We start from the raw sequence: 13291 nt of genomic DNA, 5'->3' as shown, positions 1-13291 counted from the left end.
TTTAATGTTTTTGGGACGTCTGATTACAACATTTGACATGAAAAAATGTTCGACAGTCACTACCTGTTAGTTATCAACCATCAATCACAAGATATGTTCTCTACTTGTAGATCTTTGTCCACCTCATTCCAAGAGTTTCTAGAGCCTTCCTTAAATAACAAAACAGACCGTATACTTTTAATTAATCCAATTAACTCTAAAAGTAATTCCAATAAATTTTTGATTAACTATTAATTAAATAACATGATTTCTAATTAATATATTATTTTCATAACACATTAATAAACCATTTATTTAATTTATTATTCACATACTAAATTAATCATTCTCTAAAATGATCATGTCCAATTTCTAGGTTTGAGTACAATCCAAAAGGACTATGCTATTATCAATTCAAGGATATATCCATTTTAGTTATGGACTTAGACACCTAATCCAACAGTCTCCCACTTGGATAAGTCTATAACTATAATTAGCAGTATAACTTCTCAATCGATCAACAAATTGTGGCGTCCAAAATTCGTTTGTCGAACTCTGACAAGGTCAGTTACGTTTCCTGAGATAAGTGATCATATAATCCTTCATTCTGCAAGATATCATAGGAACATGAGACATGAAATAGAATGAATATCATTTTCCATTACATTTTCTCCTGATTTCTGATTTGTGATGATATAGGACTTCTAATCGAACACAACAATTTAGTCCTGGTTTGGCCCAACAGTATAAGTCAACACCAAATCACTGAGGGGACCAAATATATCGCTTTTCCCATTAGTGTAAAAGAAACGAATAAACTTTGACTTATATGCTCGCATTTTTTACTCATCAAATCATGCATGACAATATGTTTTATAACATCAAGTTACTGATTCGTTTACACATTACCAATGTACAACCGACTTATAGTATACAACTCATATATCCTCGTTTCAAGATCATAAGATATTATTATCTCAGAATTACCCGTGATAAAATCCATGAAGTAATTCTCTGAGCGTAGGTTTATCCGATACTTAAATCTTCATTTCTTAGCACTCATGAATATTGCAACAATTCTATTGCTATGTCTAATTCCCTTAGACAATCTACAATTTAATTCTTGACAGTCTTCATTCACTACTTACTTCCTAAAGTATGAGTGACTATGGAGCTTTGAATAATCAAATTATTTAGGAAGTAAAACATGCAAAGTGAAACACAATAATAAACTAATTAACTATGGTCTCTTTCTGGTTCATAATTTATGAACAGATCAACTGGACACTATTCCAAAGATCATCAAATGTGTTTTTCCTTGTGCATGGTTGAAGTAAGAAATAAAACTCATAACAGACAAATCATTACCAACAATCAACCTCATGATCTATACGTTTTTTTACGAAATTATTTACGTTTTGTACACAATGTATTTGGAACAATGTACATTCATTGAAGTATTTATTATAACATCTTACTTTCAAGTACGCTATTATTTTTTCCAAATTTTTTTTGTAGACTATAAATTAGCCCGGCTGATTGATGAAAAAACAAATGACATATTATATTTTATTTTATAGCATCAACATGAGGTTAATGTTTGGCTTATTTGACTACCAGAACAATTAAAATGAACATGTTCGGAACATTCTAACATAATGTAGTTTTTTGGATGATATTTCTATTTTACTATTAATGAATAATGATATTCAATTAGGATTTCCTCTTTGAAAAGTAAAATGTTTAATGTTTTTGGAACATCCGATTACAACATTTGACATGAAAAAATGTTTGACAGTCACTAACCCGCCGAGTAAATTCATAATTTCAACCAAAATTTTAAACATTTTGTCCAATTGATTATTTGATGTTTGATAGTCATTAACCCACCAAAAATATTCACAATTTCAACCAAACTTTCAAACCACTAATCACAATATCCATAATCCAACAATTGTTGTGTGATATCGTTAATGCATTTGAAGTTTTAATGCATTTGAAAAGTAAGAACATAGAAGCACACAAAGATATACTTGAACCGAGTAATTAGAGTCGGAAAATTTTCAACTTTATTTGTGAGAATGCATTAAATAATAGATTCTAGGGACGCGAGGGCATTATTTCTTGATTCATGTTTGGTATTCCTTGTGTGACTTGAAAGACTTTTAACGACTGAAAAAAAAAAAAGCAAAGAAATCGGAGATTTTGATTCGTTTCTTATTTGATTTTTCAAGCTTGTATTAAATAACAAATAACCATTGGCCAACAGGCAAATAAGGTGCTATCAAGAGAAAAAGTGATTTATTTTTTACCAATCGTATTCTATTCTAATCTAATTAATTACCTATATAAGATAACTAACATAAATATTAATACTTGTTAGGAGAATTTTAAAATACTCTTCTAACCAAAATGAAAAAAAAAGTGGAATACACATAAAATAGCAATATACTTTCAATAGGTTTAAACATGTGGAAACCGCAATTAACAAAAGCACTATCCAAGAGCACAAGGGTGCTTCATTTTCATCTCTTCTAGCACTTTCAAATCTGCTTTAAAACCTTCTTTTTCTTTATTAGGGCCTAAAATGTGCTACCATGACCCAACTACATTAAGAAGACCTCCCATATTTCTTGGTCAGTCAATCTATTTCCTTTGATATTTTGTTTACACTAGAATCATTCCAGTATGTTCAGAGTCTCCAAAATTACAATAAAAATGCACATTAATTATTAGGACATCAACAAATATAGGAATAATTTGTTTATAAAAAATATTGAAATTTTAATAATAAATCCTATAAAATCAGATGCAATATTTAATGCAAGTCAGAACTTTTTAAGGTCCGTTAACTAAGTGTTCATAACAATCACCTTTCATTAAGTTATATTATCTTAAAATAACTTAAACTACATTAAGGGTGATGGATTTAGGTAAGCAAACAAAATTAAAACATTTAAGTTTGCATGCAACCTACATACAATCTATTTTTTCACTATTGAACGTATAACTAAGAGCTTAAAAAAAACCTAGAAACCGTAGGGTATTTTCGAAATTAACATTAGAGGTTTTAGAATTACATACCTATTATTAGTTATACCAAAAAACAAGAATTCTTCTTTGTTGATCTTTTGGAAGCAAGCACCACAAGTTTTACGCCTCTAATAGAATCACACCCATGCTAGCATGAGAACAAATTAGGAGAGAGGAGAGGTATTGTCGTCCAAGGCTAGTGGAGGGAATGCATGGATGAAATCAAGGGCTAGGGGACTCCTTATATAGTTGAGGAAACTTGGTGCCAAAGCTAGGGTTCAAGGGATAAGCCTTGGATATCCTTGCTTGGTGACCAAGCAGCCCAATCCCCTTGTACAAGGGGCCTTAGACGAAATATCTTAGGGTTTCCTTGTAGATCTTTATCCACCTCATTCCACGAGGTTCTAGAGCCTTCCTTAAATAACAAAACAGACCGTATACTTTTCATTAATCCAATTAATCCTAAAATTAATTCCAATAATTTCTTATTAATTATTAATTAAATAATATGATTTCTAATTAATATATTGTTTGCATAACATATTAATAAACCATTTATTTAATTTATTATTCACATAATAATATAATCACTCTCTAAAATGATCATGTCCAATTGCTAGGTTTGAGGAAAATCCAAAAGGACTTTTCCATTATCAATTCAAGTATATATATCAATTTTAGTTATGGACTTAGACACCAAATCCAATAGTCTCCCACTTAGATAAGTCTATAACTATAATTAGCAATATAACTTCTTAATCGATTAACAAATCGTAGCATCCAAAAGCCGTTTTTCGAACTCTGACCTGGTCAGTTACATGTCCTAAGATAAGTGATCATATAATACTTCATTCTGCAAGATATCATAGGAACATGAGACATGCAATAGAATGAATATCGTTTTCCATTACATCGTCTCTTGATTTCTGATTTGTGATGATATAGTACTTCTAATCGAACACATTAATTTAGACCTGACTGGGCCCAACACTATAAGTTGACACCAAATCACTGAGGGGCTCAAATATATCCCTTTTCCCATTAGCGTAAAAGGAACGAATAGATTTTGACTCATATGCTCATATTTTTTAGTCATCAAATCATGCATGACAATACAATTTATAAAATCAAGTTACTGATGCGTTTACACATTACCAATGTACAACCGACTTGTAATATACAACTCATTTATCTTTGTTTCAAGATCATATAATATTATTATCTCAAAATTACCCGTAATAAAATCATGAAGTAATTCTCTGAGCGTAGGTTTATCCAATACTTAAATCTTCATTTCTTAGCACTCATGAATAGTGTAGCAATTCTATTAGTATGTCTAATTCCCTTACAAAATCTACAATTTAATTCTTGATAGTCTTTATTCACTACTTACTTCCTAAATTATGAGCAACTATGGAGCTTTGAATAATCGAATTATTCAGTAAGTAAAACATGCAAAGTGAAACACCATAATAAACTAATTAAATATGGTCTGAAAACTATTGAATATAAATAAAAACTCTTATTATTTAATCACCAAAATAATTATTACTTTACTCATTGTATAATGTTTCGAGTAATCAACTAACCACTTGAATTATTTTTTTTTTCATGCCATGTTATAAACAGGCATATTATGTCTCTTTCTTGTTCATCCTTTAGGAACAGATCAACTGGACACTATTCCAAATATGCTCATTTCCCAATTTCAAATTCTTTTCACTGTCTAAAACTGCATTGGAATTCCAACCTTACATATCGATGGTTCAAAGTCATAAAGACCGAGCCAACTATGTTACATCATGTCCCATTAGAACATTGTTAGTAGAAACAATTCCTTGATAATGAAGATTAAATTTCAGGGAACAATCCTTGAATATTCCCTTGCGGTAACATCCTGAAATTTCCAGGTGTCATATTTGAGAAATTCATGTTCCTTAGTAGAGCAACTCGACGAGTTGGATGCCCAACTCGGTGAGTGGAATCGTTTTGGTCGTGTGGGTTTAGTGGCCAACTCGGCGAGTTGGAGCTGTTTGGAGAAACCCTAATTTTCTGGGTTTATGTCGTATTTAAAGGGCCTTAAGCCCTAATTTCTGCATCCCTAATCTCCAGAGAGCCTTATAAGAAACCCTAGACCGGTTCCATCCATTGTGAGAGAGAGAGAGAGACAGAGACACACACAGAGAGAGAAAGAGACTGCTTTGCATTTTCTTGTGCAACTTTGGAAGAAGATTTGGAGAGTATCTTGGCTTGGTCCAAGGAGGTACGTTTGGATCCAAAGATTCTTTAGTGGTTAGCTTCTGTTAGAGATAAAAGATGTTAACTTGATCATTCTTTGTGTAGATCAGAAAAGCAAACTGAATAATTCCCAACATGAATTCGCTCTAGAATCCTTCAAGCTTTCATTCCATTTCAGCTTAATGGCCCTCTGGTTGCCTTTTAAACTCTCAAAATAGCATCTCTAAGGTTTATATTCATAGAAACCGAACTACATTTAATACATATCATTAGGGTTAATTTTTGCTTAGTTAATAGGTTTTAGCATTTCCAGAATGTGGTAAAAGTATTTCCACATCATTGCAACTAGAATCCTTAATGTACACGATAGCGTAGACCTAAATGAGTTTTTTTCGCAATTTTTTGATCCACTACATCATGATAATGCCTTAGCCACGACGTGGGAATTAGAATTTGTATTGTGGCATGAACATGAAAATCAATTGAAATTTTGTCTTGTTTTCAAAGCATCTTGAAATTCCTTAATAGGAGTTACGAGTCATTAAATATAGCCAAAACACAAAAGAGAGGTCTATCAGCCCAATAATAATTTAGCAAGTATTGGTTGTTCGGTTTTGCCAACTTTTCTTCCCTTTCAGCTCCATTCTACTCATTTTGCATCCTAGTTTCGATTTTAACTATCGTTTAACATTTCAAAGCATATTAAGTATCATATATCTTAAAATATAACATTTTTATTCAAATATATTAAGATAATGACCTAAAATATATACTAAAATATGACCATATCATTAGTCGACAATCTTTCCTCTATCGGAATGCTCCCTAGTTTGATACACCATAAGAGAATGTTCAACTTGATAGGAACAATTAACCCGCCCATTCTCCACCCAAACCCGCAACATATGACAATCGATATGAAGCACTCCTATAGGACACCAAAAACTTATCTGACACATCAAGCAATGTAGGGACATAATTTCAAGTTAAATATTGTTAGTTTGTAACAATAGTACATACCATAATATTTCCCAAGACTTGTTACATCAACTTGTTTTCACTATATTTCGAGACGATTTATATGTATTATCCATTTAGTTATGTCATTTCTGTCAAACAAACATAATTCTACATGTAATATGTGATAATTATCTACTTGTTAGTTATCAACCATCAATCACAAGATATGTCCAACAAACTAAATAATTGTTGAAACACCATCATAATGGGAAAAAATTAACATAACGAGTTTGAATTAAATGGTATTTAGATGGTCATTTCTTTTAAGGTTTGTCCCAAATTTTTATGTAGGTTAATAACATGCCAAATAAGTGATTTTTTTATAAAAATAATTTTCCAAGCGCTCCAATTTGATCTATAACACCTTTCAGTCTTTTCTTTTGAATGTTGACTAATATAAATCAATTCTTCAAATAACCATCAAAATGGGTCTATAGCTCAGTGGTAGAGCATTTGACTGCAGATCAAGAGGTCACTGGTTCGAACTCGGTTGGGCCCTTTGTTTGAATTTTTATTATACTCCTCTCATATCTCAAATCAACCGTCATTTGCTGCTTACGGAAACTAAAAACGTTACATAAACCATTTCAGAACTTATATTATCTGGTTAATATAGAAACAGAAACATATTCCTCTAATTTATTGATTCTAAAAATATTATTGATTACAAACATTAAATTACAACCTCTTATGTCACACATTATTATAATTGAAAATAAAGTCTTGAATATTTGTCATTATTATATGCATCAGTTTGATACCAATAAAAAGTTGACTACGAATTAAACTTAACTTGGTTTACATTAACCCAACACCGCAAAGACTTCTTAATCGGTTAATCCCCATTTCATTTATCTTCATTCTCGCTGATAACACCACATAACTCGTGTTATACCCGTCTGTTGGTTGGGGTGACGGGTTAAAAAAAAAAAAGAATCGATTTTATTTTGACCAAATGAATGTAGTTTCTAATGTAATAATTAAAATTATTTAAATAAGTAAAAAAATGTCTTTCTTACTCAACAAAACATACATTGTCACAAGGATCATTAAATGTGTTTTTCCTTGAGCATGGTTGATGTAAGAAATAAAACTCATAACAGACAAATCATTACTAATAATCAACCACAAGATCTGTACGTTTGCTTACCAATAATCACGCCCATGCTAGCAAGAGAACGAATTAGGAGAGAGGAGATGGATTGTTGTCCATGGATTGTGGAGGGAAGGTCTGGATGAAATCAAGTGCTTGAGGACTCCTTATATAGTTGAAAAAACTTGGTGCCAAAGCTAGAGTTCAAGGGATAAGCCTTAGATTTCCTTGCTTGGTGACCAAGCAGCCCAATCCCCTTGTCCAAGGGGCCTTGGACGAAATCTCTTAGGGTTTCCCGATAGATCTTTGTCCACCCCATTCCATGAGGTTATAGAGCCTTCCTTAAATAACAAAAAAGACTGTATACTTTTAATTAATCCAATTAATCCTAAAATTAAATCCAATAATTTTCTGATTAATTATTAATTAAATAATATGAGTTCTAATTAATATATTATTTTCATAACACATTAATAAACCATTTATTTAATTTATTATTCACATCATAAATTAATCACTTTCTGAAATGATCATGTCTAATTGCTAGGTTTGAGGACAATCCAAACGGACTGTGCCATTATCAAACAAGTATATATCAATTTCAGTTATGGACTTAGACGCCTAATCCAACAGTCTCCTACTTGGATAAATCTATAACTATAATTATCAGTATAACTTCTAAATCGATCAGCAAATTGTAGCGTCCAAAAGCCGTTTGTCGAACTCTAACCTGGTTAATTACGTGTCCTAAGATAACTGATCATATAATCCTTCGTTCTGCAACATATCATAGGAACATGAGACATGCAATAGAATGAATATCATTTTCCATTACATTGTCTCCTGATTTCTTATTTGTGATGATATAGGACTTCTAATCGAACACATCAATTTACTTCTGGCTGGGCCCAACACTATAACTCAACACCAAATCACTGAAGGGCCCAAATATATGGCTTTTCCCATTAGCGTAAAAGGAATGAATAAACTTTGACTCATATGCTCACATTTTTTACTCATCAAATCATGTGTGACAATACGTTTTATAGCATTAAATTACTGATGCGTTTACATATTACCAATGTACAACCGACTTGTAATATACAACTCATATATCTTCGTTTCAAGATCATAATATATTATTATCTCAGAATTACCCGTGATAAAATCCATTAAGTAATTCTCTGAGCGTAGGTTTATCCGATACTTAAATCTTCATTTCTTAGCACTCATGTATATTGCAACAATTCTATCTCTATGTCTAATTCCCTTAGAAAATCTACAATTTAATTCTTGAGAGTCTTCATTCATTACTTACTTCCTAAAGTATGAGCGACTATGGAGCTTTGAATAATCGAATTATTCAGGAAGTAAAACATGTAATGTGAAACACAATAATAAACTAATTAACTATGGTCTCAAAACTATTGAATATAAATAAAAACTCTTATTTTTTAATCACCAGAATAATTACGACTTTACTCATTGTATAATGTTTCGTGTAATCAACTAACCACTTGAATTAAATAGCATTTGTCATGCCATGTTATAAACATGCATACTATGTCTCTTTGTGGTTCATCCTTTATGAACAGATCAATTGGAATTCCAACCTTACACACCGAGGGTTCAAAGTCATAAAGACCGGGCCAACTATATTACAGATCGTCCATTAGAACTTTGTTACTAGAAAAAATTCCATGATAATGAAGATTAAATTTCAAGGTACACTCCTTGATCACTTCCCTTGTGGTAACATCTCGAAATTTCCATGTATCATATTTGAGAAATTCATGTTCCTTAGTAGAGCAACTCGACGAGTTGGATGCCCAACTCGGCGAGTGGAGTTGTTTTGGCCGCGTGGCTTTAGTGACCAACTCCACGAGTATAGAGACCGAATCGATCAGTTGGAGATGTTTGGAGAAACCCTAATTTTATGGGTTTGTGTCCTATTTAAAGGTCCTTAAGCCCTCATTTCTGCATCACTTATCTCCATAGTGCCTTGTGAGAAACCCTAGATCGGTTCCATCCATTATGAGAGAGAAAGAAAGTATTTTTGGTGTTCTTGCGCAACTTTGCAAGAAGATTTGGAGAGTATCTTAGCTTGGTCCAAGAAGGGACGTTTGGATCCAAAGATTCTCCCGTGGTTAGCTTCTGTTGGAGGTAAAAGATGCTAACTTGATCATTCTTTGTGTAGATCTTGGTTTCAGGAAGTTTATAGGGTTTTCTCCCATCCACCTTGTGTTATTGAGTCCCTTGAGCCTATGTTGAGGTTGAAACCTCAGATCTTGACTGTAAAAGATCTTTTGTGCCCAAAGACCGAAGCATTATGGAGCTAGAGGCAAGCTTTTGAGCACCTAACCCTTGTAAGAGCTTGTATTGGCATTATTGAGCCAATATTCCATGCATGAACGTAAAGCTATAAGCTTTATGTGATATTCGAGCTTTAGGAGATCAGATCCAGAGTATGGAGTAGCATTTTCTGCCTTAAACCATCTAAATGATAATTTTGACTTAAGGGACTCGACGAGTCGATGAGCCGACTCTACGAGTCAGTTAGGGTTTATCCCGATGAGTATGAGCATGTTGTAACTCGGCAAGTTGATGGGTCAACTCGACGAGTTGAGTTGGTTTTCATGAGGATTTTGAGGAAACGAGGGGAATCGACGAGTTGCTTTGATGCACTCGACGACTTGGGTCAACATGGAATGTTGTATCGAGTTGAATTATGGTGACTTTTAGGGTTTTAACCAAATATGAGTAATGGAGACCATGGAGGGGTATAATGGTCTTTTAACCTTCCTAAGAGTTAAAGAGGGGCAAGTATGAGTTTATTTTGAGTTGCGATTTTAATTAGAGATAATTTTCATATGTGTTAGGCGGAGGCTAGATCGGTGATTCGTGTATGGGGTGTATTTGCTTGCTTGTTTCGAGGTGAGTCTTCTCACTTTACTTACCATGAGTGGTATCCTTGTGTGACTAGAGAGACTTTTGTGCTTAATTTAGTTATGTCGTTTTGTGTATTTTGTCTGTGTGATATATATGTTATATTCTGTGTTTTACTGAGATGGGACAGGAGGGTCCAAACCGAGTTGTGGGTTCGGAGGGTTTCCACTAAGACAGGACCGGAGGGTCCTCACTGAGACACATGAACAGAGGGTCCACACCAAGACGCATGAGACCGGAGGGTCCATGCCAAGTTATAGCCATGACAGGCTTGTTATTTATGTATGTGGTATTTTGGGGAACTCACTAAGCCTCATGCTTATCGTGTTGTGTGATATGTGTTTCAGGTACTTTTCAAGATCGCGGGAAGGCGCCGACTTGATTATACACACGAGAGAAAGAGTTATGTTTTGAGGATCCTGCATTTTTAATCAAACATTTATTGAGTTTTATTTTGTTAATTAGATACTTTAGATTTTTGTGAAATATGTTATGAGAATTATGTGATTTTAAAATGAAAAAGATTATTTGAAAATTTACGGTGTTACAAGTTGGTATTATAGCCTTGGTTTGTAGGATTCGGATGCATTTTCGGGTATGTCTAGACTCAAACTGAGGATTTGAGAAAAAAAGTTTCAAGAGAAATGATTATTCTAAACAAGTAAGAGTATATAAGAGAAGAACGAGAAGGAGCAGTGTGTACGATCAGCCATAGCCGAAATGGTGATTTCCTAAAATACCCTTAATTGTTAACTTTATACCATGAGAGAGTCATCATTAGGGACTGAGATGGATGTGGACAAGGGTATACCTTCATTGAATGCAGTAAAGAATAATCAGTAGCAGTCCGGGTTATCAAGAGGAATATATCAGGGCGGTAGCACTCGTGGTTTACATCGGACATCGACGGTGAGAGTGAGATCTCGTGCTTCTATGATGATGCACATGATGGAATGTTGGTTGAGGGATCAGGGATGAGTTGTGTAACGGTGCATCACCGTCGGACAGAGGGTCACATCTACTTTGGAACAGTTGACATGTTTAGTAGTGTGTCAGTATGGGGTTTTGGTGATAGTGGTAGTCACGTTGGAAAGTTTCTAGGGATTTCATCTGAGATTTGGGATATTTGGAGTTGCATGGCCTTTAGTGGAAGATCATTGAGTGTTTTGTGGTACATTTCAAGAGTAAGTGAGTTGTACCTGGTGAAATAGTTTGTGATGTAGTCTGTTGGTATGTCAATTGGCGATGGTTTGAACCCTAAGTGGGGGAGAACCGGGGTACTCTGTTGAGAGGATCAACAAACCGTGCAAGTGAAGTTAGAGGACAGGTTATGAAGATCTGCGACACAGACTTACGAGGCTTGGGTTATAGGTGAACAAGGTCAGATACAAAGCGAGATGATGTATGTATATATACTTAAGAAAGGAAGAGAGAATCCATGGTAGGTGGCTGTTGGTCAGAGAATTTATTGTGGACAGGGATTTTTCGGGTTTGCAAATGTTGATTTCGAGGCGGTTGGGTCGTTGAGGTCAGGGTGCAATAGCTGGTATTTACGGGTTTAAGTACAGATTATGATATATACTCCAGGAGGGGCAGCAGTTGATTTGTCAACCAATTTCAGAGTCGGTGTGAGTATTTTCATATGGGTTGTGATCTGTAGAGGATGGACCATCGGATTTTTGTCAACATGTTGTCAGTAATTGACGATTCCTCCGTGTTTCAATTTGTTAGATTGGAGTATTTCAAGGTTAAGAGTTGTGTGAGTGGAAGATCAGTGGTTAAGGCAAGACATTGTGAGATGCTATGATGGTGACCCAGGTACCCGAGTATGATGTCCTAATTTTTTGTCATGTTGAGACCCGAGTTGTGAGATGGCAAGTGGAGTACCGAGTGACTATTGGTCCAGTGGGAACCCATCAGTTAATTGTCACTGGAGTGGGACTGGCTAAGGGTGTATTTGTGCTGAGAAAAGTGCCTTGCCTATGAGAATTTACATCAGGAGTGGTAGTGCATAAGTTGGGTGGGTGTATGCAGCTTTTTTTGTTGGACTACGGAACATGAGTTAGTGAACTCAGTGTAGTGATGACTTGATAATGAGATTATGGGGTGATAAGAGAGTGAGTCGATCTGAGTTGGAGTAATCACTTAGGATTAATAAGGGAAAACCATGGAGTTAGATGATTCAGTGAGTGAGAGAGTGTTGTACGACTACGGGGAGCTATAGCATCCATGAGTCAGTGGGAGAGGGTATCGTGGTACTGCGGGAGCTGTAGTATTCACTAGTCAGCGAGAGAGTATTGTAATATTGCAGGGAGCCTTAGTATTCACTAGTCCGCGAGAGAGTAGCGTGATGCTGCAGGGAGCTATAGCATTCATGAGTCATCGAGAGAGTGTTGTAGGCCTGCAAGGAGCATAGCCTTCACGAATTAGTGAGAGGAAATGTTGTGATACTACGGGGAGTCATATTATTCACTAGTCAGAGCATGGCGCAGAAAATACTTTTGGTTTGGATAGCCTTATTAATTGAGTTTTTGGAAACCTGGTGGTCGGACGTGACATCCCCAAAATCACGGCCAAAAAAGGCTGGTTTAATTTATGCTTTTAAAATGATTTTAGAGTAATCCTTTGATTAAAAGAGTTGCGGAATTTGTTCCCAAAAACAAAATGTGATAAAATAATATTTACCAAAGCATTTCATAAAGAAATGTATTTTCATTATATGATCAAAAATCGGGATGTCATGTTCCGATACAGACCATAAAGCATAAACGATAACATTACAAGTCATTCAACAAATATATACATATACAAACTTGTAAACAAAACAACTTGATGATTCATCCATCTTATGCCCTTGCACCACTTCCTGTAATACAAATAAACTGAGTGGGTCAGGCTTGGGAGCCTGGTGAGCATATAGGGTTTTCAACCCACAATAAATGATTAAATTAATTTTCATCAACCAACAATAACCCAATTACC

At 34.5% G+C, this 13291-nt stretch overlaps 1 non-coding gene across 1 annotated transcript; it reads left to right on the top strand.

The window, feature by feature from the left end:
- Window positions 1-6697: 6697 nt before the first annotated feature.
- Window positions 6698-6769, top strand: TRNAC-GCA (transfer RNA cysteine (anticodon GCA)). The gene has a single exon. It is a non-coding gene; the product is annotated as a tRNA-Cys (tRNA).
- Window positions 6770-13291: the final 6522 nt, after the last annotated feature.

The sequence above is a fragment of the Lactuca sativa genome, chromosome 7 (assembly GCF_002870075.4).
Source record: "Lactuca sativa cultivar Salinas chromosome 7, Lsat_Salinas_v11, whole genome shotgun sequence".
Classification (NCBI taxonomy): Eukaryota; Viridiplantae; Streptophyta; class Magnoliopsida; order Asterales; family Asteraceae; genus Lactuca; species Lactuca sativa.
This window is presented reverse-complemented; position numbering and strand designations above follow the sequence as displayed.